This window comes from Panthera leo, chromosome B1 (assembly GCF_018350215.1).
Source record: "Panthera leo isolate Ple1 chromosome B1, P.leo_Ple1_pat1.1, whole genome shotgun sequence".
Lineage (NCBI taxonomy): Eukaryota > Metazoa > Chordata > Mammalia > Carnivora > Felidae > Panthera > Panthera leo.
The window spans coordinates 190,829,373-190,853,686 of record NC_056682.1 but is presented as its reverse complement, the minus strand read 5'-3'; the positions used below and the strand labels follow the sequence as shown (position 1 = coordinate 190,853,686).

General features: G+C 38.4%; 1 long non-coding RNA gene across 2 annotated transcripts; it reads left to right on the top strand.

The window, feature by feature from the left end:
• Positions 1-3,023: 3,023 nt before the first annotated feature.
• LOC122218582 lies at positions 3,024-22,858 on the top strand. 2 transcript variants are annotated; one of them, XR_006202013.1, is made up of 3 exons: positions 3,024-3,388; positions 4,256-4,345; positions 22,744-22,858. It is a non-coding gene; the product is annotated as an uncharacterized LOC122218582 (long non-coding RNA). The 2 variants fall into 2 exon arrangements; XR_006202014.1 differs by lacking the exon at positions 22,744-22,858 and adding an exon at positions 14,564-14,632.
• The last annotated feature ends 1,456 nt before the right edge of the window (positions 22,859-24,314 follow it).

Below are 24,314 nucleotides of genomic sequence, written 5' to 3'. Positions count from 1 at the left end.
ACTGACATAGACAAATGGTTGAGTAGATAAATAAATGGGGGAGAAGAGACAAATCTCCAATGCAGAAAACATCCAAGTAAGTTGTGTAAATACTCTACCCTAAAGAGGGGGCGCATAACTTCTCACTCTTTTAGTGTGGGCTGCACACATCGGCTTCCATGCAAAACATAGACAGTATAGAAAGGGGGGAAAAGAGTGACTTTTATAGTGGATAAACCAGACAAACACTACTTCAGCCTGGTGATCAAGGTCGACATCAACAATAACTAGTCATGTCGATGGTATGTACCCTTGATACGATGTGGTGAAAAAAGACACTTTACCTCTATAATATTCTTCACTCAAACCCATAACCCCAGACTAAACATGAGAAAAACACCAGACAAATGTTTGGGGCATCCTACAATACACCTGAGCAGTACTACTCAAAACTGTCTAGATCATTAAAAAAAGGAAAGTCTGAGAAACTGTCACAGCCAAGAAAAGGCCAAAGGGACGTGACAAGTACATGTGTGTGTGGTATTCTGGGTGGGATCCTGTAACAGCAAAATGACATTAAGTAAAAACTAAGGTGATCTTAATAAACTATGGTCTTTATTTAATAATAATACACCAATATTGGCTCATTAATTGTAACATATGTACCACACTAAAGTAAGATATTAATAATAAAGTATAGTGTGTGTTAGGGGGGGGTTATGGGAACATGGGAATGCTGTACTCTTTGCTCATTTTCTCTGAAATTCTAAAATTGTCCTAAAAATCTATTTAAAAAAACAGGAGAGAAAGAGGAAAAAAAGGCATAAGGGCCTCCTGCGGTGGTATAGGTGTGTAGAATTAAGGGCATACACAAACACACAAATGCACACAGAGATCAACATCTTAGGAAAATCTGGTAAAATGAAGTCTAAGATATTGCAAAGTAATTATAGTGTGTCACCTGCCTTTTACCTCACACATCTTCCTAGTAAGTCTTTGGCCACCATTGATTCTCATGACCATGATCTCTTGGAGAGGAAGGAAGAGAAACAGGAAAAGAGGTGCAGGGTGCTGTGCCTACTTGGAATACTTTCCCATCTTCTTGAACTCCACCTGTTGTTTAAGGGTCTGTTTATTATGGTTAAGGTAGTATGAAGAGAGGTGAGGGAGAGAGCAAATAGCTCACAGGCCTAGCTTTTAGATCTCCCAACCCTCACTCGTCAAATTCACAATTACCTTAAATGAAAAGGAGAGCAGCTACTTGGTTGAAGGAAAATATCACTCCATATGATATGTGTAATATGCCCTCTTGACATATCAGTGTGGTTCAGTAATGGGCCCAAACCCTCAAGAATGTTAAATTGAATTGCTGAAAAGACAAAAGTTTGTCAAAATGGTAAACAAACAAAACGAAACAAAACAAAACAACTACAGACAGACAGACATTCTGGGACTTTAGGTTCAAAGTCAGCCTTGCCTAAATCAACAGATAAAAGAAACTGAAGCATTGTTAAATAATACGACAGGAAAAAAAGTAAGTAGTTTATACTGACACATTTTCTAAACCATAGTCAGGACACAGGGCTGGCAAGTATGAGGGAACTTATGGAGACAAAGAGGTGAATACTTTCAACTGAAGCTGCCTTGTGAAATCTGGGTCACAGAGTTAATGAAAAGTGAAGAGGTTGGGAAAAGGTACAGATAAATAGGTAAAGGGGAGATATGCTGTTGATCCTACCAGTCCTGTTTATGTTTTGTGATTCATGTGCATAATGGGCAAACCAATATCCAGCCTTTCTTTTTTTCAAACTCACTGCACTCCTATTTTATCGTGTAAAATATCCCTAGCTACAAAAGGCATTTCCCAGCCTCCCTTTCAGCTGTGAGTACTCATGGGACACAGTTGTGGGCAATGACTTATAAGCAGACGTTCCTGGGAGGGGCTTCTGAGAAAATTCTTGTAAAGGAATTAGCTGCCCTTTGTCTTTCCCCTCTTAACTAAGACATGGACTCAACATTTGATATGAAGGAACAGCGTTGTCACAGCGATGCAGCACAAGAAAGGAAGACACCTGCAAGGGAAGAATGATGGAGTGGAAAATTAGAAAGAACCTAGATCCTCGAAGGCATCACAGTGTTATCATATCATTCTTGGACTGCCAAACTCTGAGCTCATTTTACATGAGAAAACTGAAACCCCTGAATTATTTTGGTCATTATTGTGGTTCTGTGACTTCCAGCAGACCTCCAACTCTAACAGATAGACCTCTTAATTGGAGTCTTTGTTGCATACCACAACAATTGTTCCAAGCCATGGCTGAGAGCAAGCCCTGTTAGGACTAATGCCATCTCTGCTATGCCCCATTAAGAATATAAATCTTCTAATATAAATCTTCCTGAGTAAACCTTAGATGAAGTTGGTGTTGACATTTTGGTTTCTTTCCTCAACTGAAAATGATACCTTGTGGCTGAGAGGCAGAGTGATGAAATGAAGTCAAAGGACTTTTGTTTGAGAACCACTTCATTGCCATCAACCTGTGCAATGTTTGGCAACTCTTCTTTAATCTTTTTGTACTTCTATTTCTTCATACACAAAATGGGGTTAACAATATCTTACAAGATTATTGTGAAAATAGCGAGATAGGTTGTGTATAGAATTTAGTATGGTGCCTGGCACGTTGTAAATATTCAGTGGTAAATCGTAGTCGTTATTTCAAATAATTTTTTTTAAAAAGCTTTTCAAATTGTGAAGAGTTGTACAAGTATAAGGCATAATTCTTCCGATTATAACTGTGCCAGTTATTAAGCTATTGCCTTTCAGCTCCAAACCCTCCTTCCTAGATTCAGCTCCGCAGGGTTGAGGCTCAGACTCTGCAAACTACGAGCGGCTTTGCAGACACTCTCTGCTACTCCTCCACTAGGGGGCCCTAGAGGGAGACTGCGGGGCTGAGCGGAAGGGGCGGAAAGGGTGTGCTCCTTCCCGCCTGCTTCCTGTTGGCTTCCAATCTGTTTCCTGTTCCTGTGACCTGCGCTGTGGTGAAGCTTTTCCGTAATGCGACGGAGTTCCTTCCCGGACTCGTAACTGAACCTCGTTTACATTTTTTTCTGACATTTCCAGATATTGTGCGCCACTTCGGAGGTAGCAGCACCAGACACATCTCCTTTTTGTTGATTTATTATGTTTTTTGTTTTTGTTTTTTGTTTTTGGAAAGGAGCAGAGTAAGGAGGAAAAAAAAAAAAAAGGCCAAGAGGCATGGAATAGAAAATACAGATGCAAGCTGTTTTGCTAATTTTTAAGTAACCACAACACGGTAGGGCAAAGAATGCCCTGCACAAAGCAGGGCGATAAAGGTTCACAAAACAGAGATCGAAGTGTTCTCTTAGGCAAGCCTCAAGATCTCCGCCTCTGGTACGTGGAATTTAGGTTGCAGTCCCTGTTTTTTGGATGGAGCGTTAGGTGTGTGGCACTGTCTGTGCTTGTAATCCAGTTTGAACAGAAAATGAGGACTTGGCCCAAGTAGGAGTAGATACGTTTGGTTTCATGGGGCAGGTGACTACCCATGCGGGGTTGTATTTCCTGTCAAACTTACTAATGGTCCTTTTCTGTTACGTTTCTTCAACATCTGAATAGCACACTGCACAGAGTGCTGTTGCATCTCCTCCGACATATCTGTTTTTGATCCAGCCTTTTGGTTGCACGTGGTTACCGTGGTTACCGTGGAGCAGGCGCTGGCGCCTGGCAGCGGTCTTGTGGTGGATGGCAAGGCTCAGACAGGCTTCCCCACACCTTTTTAGGATCTCAGGCCCATGGGCTTCTTTTCAGCTCTCTTACGAGCACAGCTGTGCAGCAGCGCTCCCTCCTCAGATCTCTGGTTCAGCTCTGTGGGGCCCCTCCAAGCTTCCAAATTTGAATAATTGCAGCCTCTTTGTATTCTTCAGCCCCAAGGGTGTGAGCGGTTTCCTACAGTTGCTACCTCTTTTCGTAATCAGCCCATATTGGCTTGCGAAAACCCACTGTTAAATTTTCAGAAATTTTGCAAGGCAGTAAAACTTTGGTAGCTGGAAATCTGCCAGTCTGCCACACTGGGAGTATTTACACCATGGAAATTGGCGAATGCTGCAAATCAGGTTTCTCCGACCAGAGAGCTGGTTGAAGCATTTAGAAGCCCAGGATTACTTTTTACTCCTTCAGGTACCTAGTTAATAACTTTACATCTAGTTAAGAATACTTTATAGTCAACATTCAGTTAGTTGAATATTTTCTTTATTCAATTAGTGTGGTTTCTGAATCCTGAATGGACCCTGAGTAATATATAACCTTCAGAGTTATGCCTCTATCAACCCCAGTTGTACTCCATGGAAACTGGTAAGTGTGAGTAGTTTTGTTTTATTTTATTTATTTTTTTTGACAAATGCCTTTTGTAACAAGTGCCTGACACTTTTTACATCAGTTGCATGAGTTGATGCTGGTTCAGTCTCCAGTTGTAACATGGAAAGCTGTCTTGCCTGGTTTCGCATGTAGTTTGTAGTGCTTTCCTCTTTATAGAAGGGGTTGAAATATAGCCACTGACTGAGCAAGGAGAATGGCATGCTTCGTGAAAAAACAAACAAACAAAAAACAAATAAAACCTGTTTTAAATGCTGTTAGGCTCCCCTGGGTCACAAGGAATCCTATTATAAATCTTTTGTAAAAGAAACAACCATTCCTCATTCTGGCAGTGGTATAGACATGATTTCACATGCCAGGTTTCTGAAAAGCTAGGTATACTTGACATCTCTGATTCCTTAAGATATGTACTCTGACTCTCAATAACTATATGCTTTCTCTTGAGGCTTTTGATCTCCATTCTAACTGCATAATTTTGCTTATTAGACTTGGAGAAACCTATCGTTGGCTCTCCAAAGCTTTGATCTTGCTCAACATGTCTATGAGGCTCCACAAGGTTATATTCTAAAAAGAGATGCCAATATTCTAACATAATCATCAAAATAACTTGTAAGAAAAAGCAAACTTTTCACACAAATCCTATATTTAAAGATGCCTTCCTTCCAATAACATTCATTAAGCGACCATCTGTTTGTCTTTGATTATCATCTGGACCACTAATAAGCGAGTTTAATCCGAGCAGTGTTATTTGCACGCTACTTCTAAATTTAGTGCTTTTCAAAGAAGTCAGCAAGGCTGGCCTCCAGGAAATATTGGCTTTGATGTAACATCTGGTTTTCAGGGAGTTTCTGTGTAGTGCCCATCTGGGGGGGTGTGGACCAAAGGGCAAAAGGAAATCAAGTGACTTGCCCAGAGTCGTGTAATTAGTTAATGACTTAACCTGCATTACCTGCAGTTTCTATCTGTGGCTAAAAGTTCTGGTGTGTTTATTTCTGTTCTGTGTATTGTATGGATACTGCATATGTAGATGTAGCCACCCCTATCTGCAAATATTCACAAATAGTTAAATATGTGGATCTGTAAGACTGATTATTTATTTATTTGCATCTTTCTCGTTGATGTTTCGTCTTCTGTATTTTGAGAAGAAAAGAAATTTCTCTGCATTCTCTTCCCCTTAATTAAAAAAAACGATTTGAAATAATGGTTATTGCCAGCAAAAACTTTCCTACAAGTGAACCGATTTTTTTCCTTGTAAGGGAAATGGAGGGTTAAATTGAATGGATAACTCACTTGACTCGAGGGTGACTGGAAGGCATCATCAGCATTCAACCTTTTTCCCTTCTCAGTTGTTTTCTCCATTTTTCCCTGCTTTCTCCTTCCCTGGGCTGGAGATAACAGGGCTGTCAACACCTAATATGCATGATTATAAGGAAAGTTCAAGGTTTTGATGCTTTTATTATAAAAGAAATTCTTTTTTATTACTTTTCTGGGTCAATAATCAATATGTGATTTTAATATCCGAATACTAATTATAACATAATACATTCAGTCTAATTAGTGCTTTTAGCTTTAAAGCTATTTTCACATTTATGGTTTAATTTAATCTTCTCAGGCTTTTATTATAAAATAATTTGCATATTATGTATGCTTAGGATTGTTTTCCCATCACCTAAAAGACCACTCGAATTTTTGTACAGTCAAGCATATCTTAATATCTTATAAATTATAAAAATTGAAATTCTAAACTGACAAATTGGGGTAAGTCTCAGTTCTACTGGCTGTGTGACCTTGGGCAAATCATTAGATCTTTCTAACCTTCAATATCCTCATGTGAAATACTTATCTCATAACATTGAGAGAATGAAATGAGATTACATGTAAAGCTGTTAGCACAGTGCTCTGATACACATTAAAAGGTCAGGAAATAGTCCTCAATTTTCTTTCTTATTCTTGTTTCCTTCTATAAAGTACATTAGTGTCCTATTCTGGTTTGTCTTGTGCCTGTTTCTGCTTGACTCTTAAGAGATTTTGTGAAAATCAGTCACATAGTGGGGTGAGAGGGATCTCGGAAATCTTAGAAACCTTAATTACAAAATTAAATGGAATGGTGTGCAAGAGACTTTTGTATTTGGCTGCACGAGATCCATTCCCATTGCTTTAGGCAGTGCCACCTAGAATTCCCTTTAAGAGAGTTCCTTTTGCTCTTTTCTGTGCATTCTCAGGAGTAGATCCGACAACTGAAGCATCCACCCTTAGCCAAGGGCTGGGTAATAAATAGCCCCAAATCCTTTCAGTTGTGCTGCCTCTCCTGGGAGTTTGAATCCTGGTGAAATAACACAAGGGCAGGAAAATGGGTAAAGTCACTGGGGGCCCTGAAGTAACTACCCGTCAGAGAAGTCATGTGGTATACTGAGTGGCTGAGAACAGAGACTCAGGAGCCTAATAGCCTAGGTTCAAATTAAAAATTAAATCAGTTAGAACATCAAAACAGTTTAGGATGTGCCTGGTACATATTTTACTACAGTATATGTTATAACTGCAGCTGCTAATACTGGTAGTATTATCATTCTATTCTTGCTGTGAAATACTGTGTCCCACCTTAGTTCCTGTGCTTAGTTGCCTGATCTGGTTCTCCAGGCTTCCCTTTGATTCTGAGAGCTACTCGATCTCCCTTTCTAAAGTTCTCTACTGCCTAAGGTAGCCAGAATTGGTTTCTGTTGCTTGCAACCGTATAATCTTATGCAGTAACAAATGGTCTGAGAAACCGTGACATTGCATTCCCTCTTTTTATAGATTTTTAAATATAGATTATGAAACTGGGTGGAATCCCTTGGCTGAGATCTCTTAGCATGTGTGTGGCAGTATTTGGATTAGTGCCTGACTATCCTGACCACTACTCATGGACCTTCTTTACTAGATCAGAATTATGCTTAGTTTGTCCTTATTCTTTTCTTTCTTTAAAACAACTCTAGCTCCTTGTACCTGAGTCTTGCCTTTTTTCTTTATCACATTATTTTTGCCTTCAGTCTTCACTTTTGTCATTTGTTTCCCCAACTCCTGCTTGAAAGACCAAGGCAGTTATAAGTTGGGTCTCACTGTTGTTCAGGGACTCCGTTAGGACAGATGCTTGTCCTTGCCCCATACTCCTTTCCATATTGTCATATTGTCATATTTCTGTATTTTTATTTTGAGAAATATCATTCATTAGTTGCTTTGTTCATTCATATATTCAGTCAGTCATTACTTAATGAGCATCTGTAATGTTAAGGGAAATTTTTTAGATGCTGGGTCTATGGCAGTGAACAAGGCAATGTCCTTTGCTGCAAGGAGCTTACATCCCCAGTGGATTTATAGACAGATAAATTCAATTTTAGTAGAATGTGTTAAAACTGTCAGGGGTAAGGATTTGGAGAAGGAGGGGTCCTAATTAGTGTATTGAGGAAGCAACATTTCAGTAGAGACTTGAATGAAGTGAGGCTATGTCACTTCACTGTGAGTGTCTGTGGCAGGAGCATTCCCTGAGATGGGCATATCCTTGGGATGTTTGAGAAACAACAAAGAGGCCAGTATGACTGGAGGACCGTGAATAAGAACATTGAGGTCTGAGGGGTAGTAGAAGCAGACCATGTAGGGCTTTGAAGTCATAGTAGGCCTCTGGACTTTTTTCTAAGTGTGGTGGGAACCATGAAATTTTGGAGCCCATTTATGCTACTTAAGATCAGACTGTTAACATCTCTTCCCAGCACTGTGCTCAGTGATTTCACACAGGTTTTTAAACATTGACCAGCTTACCCCTGGTGGGAAGCCCTTAGAGGGTTAAAAGGAGGAGAATGGCACAATCCCATTTATCTTTTAGAAGGATCACTGTGGCTGCTCTGTGGAGAACCATTTGTAGGAGATCAAGAGTGGGAGCAGGGAGACCAGTTAGGAGTCTATTGCTTTAGTCCTGGGAGCATTGATGCTCAGAGTTTGGGTGTAGTGGTAGGATATGCATGAAATAGTGGGATGTATAATGTATTTTGAAGATAGAATGATAATATATGCTGAAGAATTAAATGAATGATGTGAGTGAAAGAGGAATCAAAGAGTGTCTCCAGATTTGGGTCCTGAGTCACTGGCTTAATGGAGGTGCTAATTACTCTCATGGGGAAGACTGGGAAGTGGCAGAATGGCATAGGAGCTTATATTCAAAGGTTGTAGTTTGGATCTCTGTTTCCAGAGTAGAAAAACAGAAACGAAGAAGAATTAATGATTGGGAAGAGTAACCATTGTTAAAAGGCCCTACAAAGAGGAGAGTGGAACTCAGAAGTTTTCAGTTGGCCAGCTTTTGTTGGGAGTGAAGAATTGGAATTGAAATCCTTGAGGGCAGGTGTTAGCCTATTAGACAGAGTCTCTTCTTTCTTAAAGTATAAACAGGTTTCTACCTAATATTAAAATATACTTCTTACATAAAGATCTCAAACATGCATACAAAAAATAAAAACATTTAATTGATCATTACCTTTCTAAGCCTCAGCCTGTTTCTCACCAGTGCCTAAAGAAATTGCTGATTATATGGTTTCTACTGAATAATTCAACCAGACTCTTTCAGGCCACACTGTTACAGTGGTGGAATTACAGAATAATGGCTAGGAGAACAGGTGCCGGAGCTCAGTAGTCTCTGTTCAAATCACAGCTCTGTCCATTTTTAGCTGTGTGACTGAGAGAACTGATGGCATGATCTCTCTCTGCAACTTGCAGGTCTCACAGCAGAGGGGAAATGCACATGGCTAACTATGTGTTAATCCTTAAAGCTTCCTCACAAGTGACAGATGCGACTTTGCCTACCTTTCATTGGCCAAAGATAGATACATGGTCAGGCGTAACATCAACAGGGTAGGGTTATTTCATCTTCTCACAGAGAAGGGCAACACAAGTCACCAGACCACACTTGATTACAATGTTCTTCAGAGAGTGACAACAAATATTTTGAACAATGATACAGGTACAGGGTAATATGGGTACAGGGTAATATGTGGACCTCATCATAATGGCATATGACCTTAAAGCTCTGGTTCCAAATTTATTATTACTGACAGTATCAAGATTCTCTTCAAAAATGAAAAATTCTCATTAACACCTAGAAGGAACAGATCAGAGAATTATAGTTCCAGCAGCTAATTAGAAGAAAATAGCTCTCCAGTCTTAGGATTTTGGATTGTGCTATAATGGTACATTTCTTTTGGGAGCCCAAGTTTCTGTGGGTTTAGCGTCTGAATTTTAGAATTGCTAGAATTTCTTAAATTCCTTCCCCGACTGCCCTACAGGCATGGTGCAGAAACTCTGCCACTCATTCCATCCCCTGGGTCTCATCATTTTTCTGTGAAACAAGGTAGACCAGTTGTCAACCACTTGACTCACAGTCATGTGGTGAGGATTAATGAGTTAAAGTTTGTAAAATGTCTCCAGCTACTGAAAGGTGATAAATAGAAGACATAATTATTGGTATTTTTCCATCTTTATTTAGACTTGAAAGGCCTTTCTAGTCACCTTTGAGATTTTGACATAAGCCAGCTACTGTGGTGAATTTCATTTGTTTTACCTCCCTTCTGTTTGACATTTCTCTACCCTCATCCTATCACAGTGACTTTAAAGAAGGAATGTCAGCCTTAACCTTTCATGTCTCCATCTGTTGAGATTTTTGGCTTGTCTCATTGTTATTTTCTACATTTTATTCTATCATTTACAAGAATGTCCTCTCAAGCTTAGGCTGTTAGTTAAGTAACACAGGGGTAAAAAAGGACACACTGTAGTCATATGTTTATTCTATATAGTGCCCGGTGAGTTCATAGGGTGGTTCAATGATTAACCTATGTTATTCACAAACACAGACTTCCACTGAGCTCTCTGTCTGAAAGTCTCATTACTAATTTAAAATAGAGTTCAAAACAAATGTTTATTATTAATATATTCAGTGCATTAACATATAGGTACTCTCCACCCCTTGCTTTGACCAGACAGCGTATAGAGAAAAGAGGGTTGAGAGAGGAATATTTTATGTAGAGGTTGTCATTTCCGGGATGTCATTTAAGTTAGCACTTTTGTGTCCACTGTGATTTTGCCTTTGGGGTACAGAAATAAACTGTAATGCTTCTCCAGGGAGGCAAATTTGGTTTCTCTCAGGAACATGCAAATAGATGGCTTCCATTTTTACATTTTAACTTATTGCCACTGTAAGGCAGATCTTTCTGCAGATTCCTGTTTCTCTTTTAAAACTTGCCTCTGCAAAAGTGACTCACATTAGACCCGCCTGACTCTAATCATGAGTTATTTGGCTTTCCTTTAGCACTAATGGAGGCAGGGTGGTGGTAGAAAATACCATTAAAGGGCAAGTTTATGTGAAACTCTATATATAGTGAGGCTCAAGAGTTACATGTAAAATATGAATCAGAAAATTAGGGCTCAAATTTTGGCTCATTCCTTTATCCAGTCAACAAGCTTTTATAGTGTTTATTAGGATGTCTGGTGCTAGGTGTATCTTAGCCCTTGACCAGGGTTCTTCTTTGGGCAAATCACTTGAGGTTTCAAGCCTCAGTTTTCTATTTGTAAAATGGGAATAATACACTTTATCTTGTTATAAGGACCCGCCCTAGTTTTCTTTTTGTTGCAAGTTCCAGTTTTCCCTTCATGCCTGTGCCTTTAACCCAGCCATTTACTAACTCAGTACTAATAGGAATGGAGTCTCAAAATTAAATCCTGGGAACCTTTTGCTTCTTACCCACTTTGATTCTTGACTCAGACTGTGTTCCTGATATTTCTGTATCATCTACTGTTGTTGGTTATAAGTAAAATCCTTGGCCCAGGTTTAAGGTGCGGCCTTTGTGACCGTTGGCTTTTCTGACCATCACTTCTGGTAATGTTGATGTCTACAGAGCCTGGTCAAGGCTTGTCTGGCCCTGATATCAACTCTTGAGGTTGACCTGCTGGACTAGTGACTTGGGCCTACTCTGTTCTGCTATAAGGGGAAATTTCACAGACATGGTCTCAATCTCATTGACAGTGGACCAGCAAGTTTTAGTGTAATTTTCAAGGCTGTATTTAGATGAGGTTTAGGGCAAGACTCCAGGTCTAGGGAAAGAACTGGAGTCCTATTCAGGACCTGTGGAAGAACCAGTCATAGGGGTTATTTCCAAAAGTGTTAAAGGCAACGCCATGGTTTGGTGTGCTTAGGAGAGACCAGGACTCATTTTAGCACACTGAGTACTAAACTCATAGGACTAATCTGCTGTCACTATGTTGGTTGTTGGGTCTCAGAGGGATTGGATCAGAAATCAAGTGGCTATTAGACCACAGGTTGTAGTGTTAGAGTTCATTCCTGAGAAGCACCAGGAAGAGTAGGTATTAAGATTTTGTAAACTCTAAAGAACTACACAAATGTGGCTGACATCATTATTGACACTATGTGTCACATGGTAGATATTCAACAGGTATTTGTTGAATAATATCTGTTGCTTTTATTCCTTCATTTTTACTGGTGTATTTGTTGTGTTATTAGAGAAGATTCTTGTGTCTGTTACACATTCACATCTTATTTCAAATTGTTGTTTTTTCTCTCCAGAGAGTTCTGACAATGTTAAGGTGCCTAGTAGTGGTAATCTGGTAGGTAGTACCATTAAAAAGCTAGTTCATGTAAATTCCCAGAAACAAGGAGGCTCAAGAAATTATGTGTAGATTTTTTTATAATTGAGGTATAAGTTACATGTAAAATTTAAATTAGAAAGTTGGGGGTTCAAGTTTTGGCTCATTCGTATATCCAGTCAGCAAACATTTGTAAAGTGCTTAATAGGTGTGGTACTGTCTACTATACTATCCCATACAGTGAGTCCTTGATTCATAGCAGTTTATTCAGTATGTGGTGATTGAGTATAGCAATGGGAGAAACCATGAATTGCTTTTATCAGTCATCTTTCTACGAATAGTGCATACAAATAGTAGGCTGGCCATGGGTTAGGTTTTCCTGAGAGGGAGTAACTTAATATGTGTTAATTTCTAACTCACAAGTATTTTTTGAGTTAGTGTAACTCTGTTTCCTAAGGCTAATTCCTTTTGTTCCTTGGCTGGAACATTTGTTTAAAAGCTGAACAATATTAATGAAAATGAGTATCATTAATCATTACTCAGTTTTGATTAAGCAAGCATTCTAAATTGCTCAATGCATTATTCTATTTATGTTTCTAAAATCCTTTGTGATTGATCTTGGGCAAGTTACCTACCTTCTCTGAATGCTAGTTTCTATTCCAATCAGTGTGAATGTTTTTGGTTATCTTTGAGGATTTCAGCAAGGACCAAATGAAACCATGCAGTCCTTGGGTAAATAGTTACTGAGTGCCTCCTATGTGTTAAGCACCGAGCCAGCTCCTAAGGGTATAGCCATGAGGCAAATCTAACATTGTCCCTGTCCTCATGGAGATTACAGCCTAGGGAGGGAAACAGACATAAATAATGTAGATTGCTATTTAATTACAGTTATGATGAGTACTACAAGTATAAAACGGGGGTGTTACGTGGGAGTATGTATTTCAGGGAAACTGAATGGGAATGTTTTTCTTGGGAGGGGGACATATATGTGAAGGCCTGAGGATGAGTAAGACTGAGAGGTAGAGAGACTCAGGGAAGAACATCTCAGGGAGAGGAAATAACCTTCTGTGAGGGAAGTTTGGTGCCTTAACACTGTGGTGGAATTTCAGTGAGCAAGAATGAGAGGGATGCATGTGAACTTAGGGGATCATTTGGGATCTGATGGTGAAGGGCTTTGTAGGCTGTGGTAATGAATTTTTCCTTATTTCAGTTCACATAATGCCCTTAAGGTTCATCTATGTTATAGCAAATGGTAGGATTTCTTTCCTTTTTATGGCTTACAAATATTCCATCGTATTATATACCACATTTTCTTTATCCATGGACACTTGGAAAACCAAAGAACTTCGAATCTACTTTAAGGGTTATAGGAACCATTGAAACATTTTAAATAGATTTTCATTATAGGAACTTTTTGTTTGTGAAAGCAGTGGGGGCAGGGGAGGGGGGAAAGCGTAGAAAGTGTGCAGAGTGGATGCAGAAAAATCTTCGGAGGCTATGATAGTTATCCAGGTAAGAAATGTAGGTGCTTTGGGGGTGGGAAGTACCCCTGGAGGTGGAGAGCAGGGATGCACTGGATATGATAAGTTAGAGGCAGGAGTTAAGGATAATGTTCAGGTTTTCTGGTATGAGCTACTAAGTGAAAGATGCTAGTGGCATCTTTATAGAGAGATGAGACAGTGGAGGAGGAAAAAGTTTGGGTTGGCTGAGAATAACAAATTCATTTTTAGGGATGTTCTGTTGGAGATGTCTCTAGACTTCCACGGAAAGCAGGAGGTACACAAGTGAACACACAAAGGTTTGGAGCTCAGGAAAGCGATATGGATGGAGAAGAGGTTTTTTTTTTTTAATTTTTTTTAACGTTTATTTATTTTTGAGACAGAGAGAGACAGAGCATGAGCGGGGGAGGGTCAGAGAGAGGGAGACACAGAATCTGAAACAGGCTCCCGACACGGGGCTCGAACTCACTGACCATGAGATCATGACCGGAGCCAAAGTCGGCTGCTTAACCGACTGAGCCACCCAGGCACCCCGGATGGAGAAGAGGTTTTGATGTAGAAGGGATGGCAATTAAAGTCATGGAGAGGACGAGGTGGCTTGAGGAAGTAGTGCAGAGTAAGAAGAAAGGAGAACCTAAGACCAGAGTGTAAGGGAATATCAATATTTAAAGGTGAAATAGAGTAGGAGGGAAAGGCCAAGGGAAAAAGACAATAGAGAAATTAGGAATGTGCTGTCACAGCACCAAACAAAGGGAATTTTTAAGAAAAAAGGGATAAATGGGCCTGAGGGATATTTTGGAGTGATAGAAATGTTCTAAAATTGGACTTTGGTAATGATTGCGGAGTGATAGAAATGTTCTAAAATTGGACTTTGGTAATGATTGCATGGTTCTGTAAAGTTACTGAGAAGAATTGAATTTTTTACTTAAAAGGGTTGGATTTTATGGTAAGTAAATTATGCCTCAATAAGTTGTGAAGAAAAAAGAGACAAGGCATAGTAACCATCTCGACAGTTGAAAGGGGATGGAGACAGATGAAGACTGAGAAGTATTTTTTTTTTAATTTATTTTTTCACCAAAAGGAAGCCTTCATTCGAAAGGTGAAGGGTGTTTGGAAGACATTGAGCACTGGATGGTGAGAAGTGGAGGCAGTGAGTACTGACAGCTCTTTGCAGACACTAATGTGCTTTGAAAAGTATAAATCACATTATATGGTATTGTAATTATATTTTCCTAAGGCATAACACGTTCTTCCTTAGAACAGTGATTTCCAAAGTGGAGTACAAGAAGGAATAGTAGTACTTGCAGATGCTAATTTCATCTAATAATGAGAAAAATTAGCTTTACCAGTTTTTAATAGATTGACAGTGGTGCTGTCCCTTGGTCCACGTGGGCATTTTCATAAACAGATTGTAAACAGTGTGGACACTGGTACTGACCTCATTAGCTTGCTTACTTTCAGTGACATGTAGTATGTTCCATTTCAGCTTATATCTGGATAAGGTGTTGCACAGCTTATATGATCAGGCTTTAATGAAATAAACTTTCGAAGAACAGACATGTTTCTTTAAAATGTTCCTGTAATTAAACTGCATTATAAAACAAATTTTAATATTTGAACTACAAAGAAGAAGAACATGCTCCTAGTTCTCTGTCAGTCACATGACCACATCACACAGTGATTTAATCTGATCAGAAGTTGGCCCAAAGCATTTGAAACAATTACAGTGATTTGAAATTTCATCCACTGTTATTACTAAAGTTTGTCGTGTTTGTTTTCTCCTGTGACCATTGTGCCTGCGTGAAGTACTACTGTTTATCACCTTGTTCAGTTTAGTGCAAAGACTGTGAAGAAGGTAAAGTCTGTTTTTGTATTTCTGGCTCTAGTTCCCATCAACGCACTTTTCCTGTATTCTAATCTCCTTTGCTTATGCTCCTCCCAGTCCAACCCCACGTGAGCCTAATCCTGAGGTCAGTTTTGCTTATTCCACTGAGCAACTGTGGTAGCTTTGGTGACAATTCTCAGGCACCCCTAATGTGTATATTCTCCTGCCCTGCTTGGAAGATCGTAAATTCATAGTACATATGAAAATCTTTAAAACTCTTTGTAGTCACTGACCCCCAAATCCCACTTTTAGGAATTAATCATGAGGACATTTTCAGAGCAGCCTGCAAGATTTAGCTTTAAAGATGCCACATTGCTGATAATACAGAAAAATGGGAAACTATTTAAATGCCCAATATACAGGGTTAAATTATGGTACTTATGCACAATGGATATTACCCAGCCATTGGGAATAATGTTGTCAGAGAATATTTCATGACCAAGCCATTTAGTGAAAAAGGCAGGATATAAAAATATGTATTTGGTTCCATTTTTTAGGAAAAATGAATATAAATAGGAAAAAAGACTGGAAGGATATACATGGAAGCATTAAGAATCATTACCTTTTGGTTAGCACATTACGGATTTTTAATTTCTTTTTTGTGTTCACCTAGATTCCCTACATTTTCTAGAAGGAACATAACAAATAATAAGGAAAAATAAATTACTGGAAAAAAACCCAAATCTGTTCTATCCCCTCTATTCGCCATCACTCCCATGGAAAGAGCAGTTGAGATGATTAGGAAGATACTAGTTTCCAGTGAGCCCATTACTGACTGCAAATGGCTGGTATCTCTGATGTTCAGGACCCTTTGGATAAAACCCAGAACCTGTTTTCAGAGCAGAAGGGAGGGCAGTGAGCACAGAAACATCAGCCACTCTTACTAAGGTCCTGTTTGTGCTGAACATCCATCTAGGCTCCTGGAACACAGCAATAAACAATATGATGTCCCTGACCTTGGAATTTTACTTTCTAGTGAGAGAAGACAGCCAATTAATAAATAAACCAAGAAATTTATGATTTTCCAGGTGTAAGAAGGTCTATGGAAAAAATATAGCAGGTTAAGAGAGAGATAGAGAATGGTGTGTGTGTGTTGTGGGCTACATTAGATAAGGAGGTAAAGAACGCAGTGCTGGTAAGGTTATATCTGGGCAGAGACCTTGAAGAAATGGGGGATGGACCCATGCAGTTATCTATCTGGTTATCTAGTCTGAGGAAGCAGTCAGTGGAAAGGTCCTGAGGCAGAAGCGTGAATGTCAGGTCTGAGGCACAGAAGGGAGGTTGGTAGACTGGAGGGTGAGCAAAGGTGAAGAGTGACAGGGGCTAGGTCAGGAAGGCTCGCAGAGGTCAGATCATGGAGATTCTTGCAGTTCATAGGAAGGGCTTTAGATTTTATTATGACAGTGAGATACCATGGAGCACTTTGTACAGGAGAATGACATGATGTAATTTAAGTTGTAAAGGGATCACCCTAACTACCGTGGGGAGAACGGACTATGGAGTTACCAGGGTGGATACAGAGAGGCTAGTCAGAATACTAGTGTTCATTCAAAAGATGATAATGAGTTACCATATAGTTTAGCAATTCCATTTAGATATGTACACAAAGAAATCAAAAGTAGATTTTTGTATACCAGGTTCCATATACCAGGTACTTGTATACCAGGTTCCATAACAGCGTTATCCACAAAAGCCAAAAGGTTAAAACAACCCAAATGTACATCAACAGATGAATGGGTAAATAAAATGTGGTATAGACATCCAGTGGTCAGATTAAGAAGAAAATGAAATTCTGATCCTTCTACAATCTGGATGAAGCTCTAAAACATTATGCCATGTGAAATAAGCCAGACAAATAGTGTATGATTTGACTAATATGAAGTATCTAGGAAAATCAGATTCATAGAGAAAGTGGACTAGAAGTTACCAGGGGCTGGGGTGGGGATGAGGATGGGGATGGGGATAAGGATGGGGATAGGGATGGGGATGGGGAGTTATTGTTTAATGAACACAGAATTTCTGTTTGGGATGATGAAAAAGGTCTGGAAATGGATAGTGGTGATGGTTGCACAACACTGTGAATGTACTTAACTCCACTGAAATACCCACTTAAAAATAGTTAACTTGGCAAATTTTATGTGTATTTTACCTCAATTGAAAAAAAAAGATGCTGGTGATTTGAACTAAGTAAGAGGCAAAGGAGGAGGTGGTGAGAAGTGCTGAATTTTGCATATATTTTGAATGTTAGTCAATGGGATTTTCTGATGGTTTGGATTACATTTGAGAGCAAGAGAGTAGTCAGTGATATTGATGAGATTGTGGGCTGAGCCACTGGAAGCATGGAGTTGCCATTTCTTGAGATGGGGGAGTCTGTGGGAGGAGAAGGTAAGGGAATCAAGGAGAAGGTTTCAGATGTGCTAAATTTGAGATGCTAATAAGACATCCAGGTGACAATGGTGCGTTATCTATGCTAATCAGTGGTCCATCTAGCAGTCCTTCCCTTTGGAAACCCATTAGGACTTTGCCACAGAATTACAGTGTGGAGTCTGTTATTTAAAATATATCAGTTACCTGAATTATCTGTCAGGTTTTATTTGAACATACCATATTAAAAAAATAAACAGATAGATGGGTAGACAAGTGCATGAATAAAAAAAAAAAAAGCAAGCCAGCTCTCCAGGACAATAAAGAGATGTAGTGTTCTGGTGATTATCCTTGATGTAGAATTTGTGGCTATGTAATGGGAGGCTAATTGCACTTTTAAAATCAGTACATTTTGTTCATTTTCTTTTATCATGAGGTGGCCCTAATTCATTTGGTGCTTTAGATAAAGTTTAATGGGAGAATCTCAGAGTCACCCTGATCTTCTTTCCCTGATAAATTAGGGTAATATAGAACTCAAATCTAACCCGAGCTCAAAGTTGTTAAATACTTTAATTTTCATCTGTGTTTTGTGTTGGAAAATAATTTTAATATTAAAGGACAGCTGTAGACTGCTAATGACTTGAATACAGTTTGACTGTTTTCATGAAGTGCTCTGTGGGATGTCAGAATATTTAATTCAGGATGTTAAAAACATCCCAAAATGTCACAATAATTATATCACAGCAGGCAATTAAAACACTGGAAAATGCCAACTGACTAAGAGTGTTCCTTGTTATTTAGGAAACTATTAAGAACCTGACATATAAAGTAAAAAATGCTGGTTATAACTTTCTATTTAAATAGACAATTTCATCACCAAATATGAAACTGACACTTGATAGAGTCAGGGTCATGTTAAAAACACAGCCCAAGGAGGAACTAAGGAAGAGATCTCCACTTGATCTTTAACTTTATAATATCTATATTCACACATTATAAAAAACATTGTTTGGTTTTACATATCATACCATATGTGCTGCAATATCCTCCATACAATGGTTGTGTTAATTATATCATATGTTGGCAGCCTTAATCGATCTGATTTTGCCATCCTAAATTATGGGCAGTGGAATTATTTCCTCGTTTTTTCAAATTGTACTTTTGTTAATCCTAATGGATTAACAATGTAATGCTGAAGACCAGGGGCAGTGTCTGCTTAATCCCTGAGGATTAGAGTGTCATTCTCAGTGGGGATGTTAAGAACTGACTATGATTAGTTAGAAGGGAATATATTCAGGCAGAGTGAGGTACAGAAAACATAGTGTACCAGAGTCCCAAGAGTTTTAAGTGCAATTACAGGCGTGTGATTATCTTGGGTATAAATGCACAGTTTGCCCCCGCAACTGTAACATTTGGAAGGACTGTGTGTATGGGCAAAGAAACTATGGTTTAACCAGAAGCTGCATTTTGGGAAACTATGTCCACGTTTAAAATGGGTCACCCAAAGGGTTAAATGTTATCTTTAGTCAACATACTTAAGAGGGACTAGTTAAGACATAAAATTAACATAAGAGCATTCATTAAAGGCAAGAGTTATTACTACCGGCATTTATTTTTTTATTTTGGGAAATATGAAAAACAATTGCCTTGCCTTCAAGAAACATATGATTAAGTGAGGTAATGTCATAAAGCACATAGCATGATTTGTCCAGAAGAGTAGTTGCTTAAAACGTTTGAATTTCTTCTTTCCTTTGTGAAAATAGGCAGCAACACAAAGAACAGTGGTATAGAGATGGCATTTGGGCTGAGCATTAAAGGATGAATAGACTAGAGAGAAGAGAACAAAATGCCTTGCAATAATGTCCAAACTCAGGGGTAGAGTTTAGTGTTTATACAATTTTGGGGACCCTCTTTAAGAAAAACAACACAAAATTATCAGTACAAAAATTAAGAACAAAAGTAAACCTTTAATTAAGAATGAAAAAAGAAAATACAACAAATTACACATTTAAAAAATCCGAGAAATACCACAAAAATCCTAAAATTGAGAAAAATAAATATTTCTGCCACACTGCTGGAATACCTATTCTTCATTTGTTAGCTGCATAATTTTTGATCATTTTTTCATATGACAGTGATTTTATAATATCTTTTATAGACAGCATAGGTTTAAAATTCAGTTGTTTCTTTGGTAATCAAAATTTGATTTTTTAACATTTTTTTAGAACAGTTTTCCTTTTAGAAAAGTGTCATGACTTGCTTATAGACTATGCAACTATTTAAGACTATAGCCAAATTCAGAGAAACTTCTATTAAATTCCTTCCAAATAGGAGTTGTAAGATTTTAGGGCATTTTAGAATTTCTTATTCAGGACTAATCTTTAGTACCAGTAGAGTTGATGACATTAAACAGTTTGCCATTGATGTCCCTTTTGAGGTAGAATATTTTTTTTAAGTAATTTTTTAAATGTTTATTTATTTATTTTGAGAGGGAGAGAGAGAGGCAGAAAGAGTGGGGGAGAGATAATCCCAAGCAGGCTCTGAGCTATCAGTGCACAGCCGGATGTGGGGCTTGATCCCATGAACCGTGAGATCATGACCTGAGCCGAACCCAAGAGCTGGACACTTAACCAACTGAACCATTCAGTTGCCCCATTTCTCTCCCCCCACCCTCTCTCTCTCTCTATATATATATGTACATATATATTATACATATATATTATACATATATATGTACATATATATACACATATATTATACATATATATTATACATATATATGTACATATATATACATATATATACATGTATATACACATATATACATATATATGTATAATATATATGTACACATATATATATTTAAATTTTTTAACGTTTATTTTTAAGAGAGAGAGAGAGAGAGAGAGAGACAGTGTGAATGGGGGAGGGGCAGAGAGAGAGAGAGGGAGACACAGAATCTGAACAGGGTCCAGGCTCTGAGCTGTCAGCCCAGAGCCCCATGCAGGGCTTAAACTCACAAACGGTGAGATCATGACCCAAGGCTAAGTCGGCCGCTTAACCAACTGAGCTACCCAGGTGCCCCTTTCTATAATTAAAAAAAAAAAAAAAGTTCATTTATTTTGAGAGAGAGTGCATGACAGTGAGTGAACAGGGGAGGGGCAGAGAGAGAGGGAGAGAGCACTTTGCAGTGGAGTATTGAGAGTTAATGGGCATCTTTGTTGATTTAAGTATTTCATGTCAAATTAGCAAGAAATTGAAATCTTTTCCAAGTTTGTTCATGATTCAGTCCTCTTCATGAATTGGATTATCAAAATATCCAAGAGACTATTCATTACTTCTATTCAAAATTTATTTCTTCCTCTTGATTAATCATTTCATTTGGTATGATCTGAAAGCTTTTTGTTACAATTTGCTTTTTAAGTTCAGAGTGATTTCTATTGATTTCATTCCTTATCTTTATTGCTTCTGTTTCATATTTCATTTTTTAAATCTGAAACTTATCAGTTATTTTAAAAATAATTTAAAATGGATAAAACAAGACCTGTTATATGTACCCAAGTTAAGAGTCTATAATTTCTCACTTGTTTTTTGGAAATTGCCTTCCCAAATGGCAATAAAAATTGTGCACATAAACTTTATCAAATATGCCATTCTCATCAAAAAAAGAAAAAAAACTTTCTTCATCTGAGATGGCCTGCAGTAAATTCACCATATTTGGAAATACATTTAGTTTAGTTTAGAGTAAACCCAAACTAAATGTATAGTCAACTTGACTTCCTTTGCTAGATCCCCAAAACGACCTCGTCATTTCAGTGTCAATGGACATAACAGGAGGTTTGACAGAGGCAAAGTCAGAGTGGAATAGCTAGCTATCCTTACCGGTTGTAGTGAATATATCTTTCTTTTGCAAAAGTTTTGAAAATATATGATTGTATGAACCCTTATTAGTGCCCTCCCAGGGCCTTGGAAAGATTTTGTGGAAGTGGGGGGCCTTGAGGTTGAAGCTCCATGAACTTAAAGTTTATTCTGCCGTCATCCAAACTTCTTAATTTAGCTATTTAGGATTTGACTTCTATTAACTTCTCCAGCTCAGTCTCTCATCACTTTCTCTCCTTTGCTGTCTCTGCCCGAGCCTTATTCAGTTTCTTTGAGTTCCTTGACTCTGCTATGCTCTGTCTTACTGCAAGGTATTCACTAGTACTATTCTTTGTCTGGCTCAATATTCATCCTCCACATGTCACTTCAGAAGTCACTTAGATTTCTCACTACCCAAGTCTAAGACAAATGCCTTCTGTATTTGCTCTCAGTGGTATCATACATTAATAATAATAACACACCAGTAATTAATAAGTCCATGGTACAGGGTAATAAGAACAATGATTAAAAATCTGTATCATATCCAGTTATTTAGTATGTACTTGCTTTCTCACCCGTATCTATTATTATAAGTAAGCTGTATGAGGGAAGGGACTTGTCTTGTTCCTCCACTCTAACTCTGTTCCCAGGCACAGTTCCTGGAACATTCAAGTAATATTTGCTCAAATGTTGAAATGAGGGAGGTAGACTATTCTGGGCTGAGGGAGTAGTATCAACAGAAAAACAAGCTTAAAAGTCAGTATAAAATAGTAGTTGGGAGTGTAAGCTCTGGACCCAGATGTCTGACATTTAAAACCCAAGTACATTAGCTGCATGACCACAGGCAGTTTACTTAATGTATCTCTGTCTCAGTTTCCTTACCTGTGAAATGAGGATAACAGTTGTACCCACCTCATATGGACTCTGATAATTAAATAGATGAAGACATGTCAAGCATTAAAGAATGCCTAATATATAATAGGTACTCCATAAATGTTATTTATTAAGAAAATTCATAGCTTAATCCAAGTCAGAAAGTTTATTTCAAACTAATGACCATTCAGTTTTCACATCAACCTGACGTTTATAAGACATGAGGTCATTTTTGAGCTGGTAGACTCTAGAGATCATCAGTTCATCCCTTCGTTTTACAGAGGAGGTACTGAAGTGCACAAAAGCCAGTACTAGAATCCAGAATCGTCCAGATCAAGTTGACAGCAGTGGTGAGTTGAGAACAAGAGGCTTGGTGATACATGGCTTAGAGTGACATGGGAGGTAAAGGTTGTTGAGTTGCTCTGCTGAAGGTGGTTTACTGGTGTAGGAATGGTTGCCAACTTCAAGGGTTCTGTTCTGCCCAGTACATTTACCGATCTGGGTATCAAGGTTCTGGAAGAGCAACAGAAAGGGTTACAGTAGATTTCTGATTTGTAATCCGGTCCATATTGGCTTTATTTGAATGTCACAGTGGCTGATACAATGAGTGGGAAGCCAGAAAGATGATTCCGGATTCTGGCTCTTCTCCAAGTCAGAAAGCTGTGTTAACGTACCCTCCTTAAGTATGTCTTTTCTTTACTTCTACATGCTGAGACCCACCGAACAGGAGGAGGCAGTCTCCCTGGAATTTGACAAGAGGCATATGGGATTCTAGGAGATGGAGTATCTCAGATTTTAAAGCACATGTGCTTAAAGAGGTACCACACAAACATAGAAAGAAGCAATTTTTTCTAAAATATTTGACTTAGGTGTCTGGCTGTAAAATTCATCATAATAAACTGCAATTGTTTTATATAGGGTTTATCTTGTAAGATGTCACTCAGCCAAACAGCAAGAGTCCCTATTAGTACGTAATTCTGTTAGGAGGACTACTTACCACTTCTGCTCAAAGTTGTAATAGGACCTTCCCTAAAAAGATGGGTTTGGTCCACTGGGTTCTGCGATCTTGAATGATAACTGTGAAGGGCCCCATTTTAATGCAGGACTGTGACAGATAAAGGAAGGGTTGAGAAACATAGAATGGACAGTAATGGACTATGCCAGTTTTGCTAAGCTCATGTTAATATACCTGGCACACTGCAAATAGTCCAGAGATAGATAGATTGGACCAGGGTGGATCTAGGTCTGGATTTAACCTATCAGAGTGCTTATTGGCAGGCAATGCTTTTGTCAAAAGGGGTAACATAGTGGTAGTCTCTTATTTCATTTCAGCTCTGTTCATTTAAGTAAAATATACATTAAAAAATATTTATTAAACACCTGCTATGCGATGGAAGCTGTGCTGTGCTCATTATTGTGGATGTAAGGATAACTAAGGTAGATTCTTATCTTCAAGCAACTGACATTTTAAGGGAGATGGTGGAGGTCCTAAGGTCTCAGCCAGAGAGGGATTATTTCTTTTGATGTTTTTTGTTTTTGTTTTCTTGTTTGTTTGTTTGTTTTGGAATTGTCCTTTTATTTCCACATTGATTCATCCACGGGATATCCTCCACTGGACTGATTGCTTCTTGTAATGGAATGTTTTTCCTCAGTATAGAGCAACTTTAGCTGGTTAGAGTTCCATCTTTCACCGTCAAATAGAATTAAGCTACTATATATTTATTGCATTAGCTATTTCCGTTCTGACTTGCTATTGCATAAATCTAAGCAATGCAGGAAATGACAAAGTTGAAAGATCCTTGACAAATGCTTTTTTTTGTCTGTGATTGGTGTGGTGGGAAGAGGGTTATAG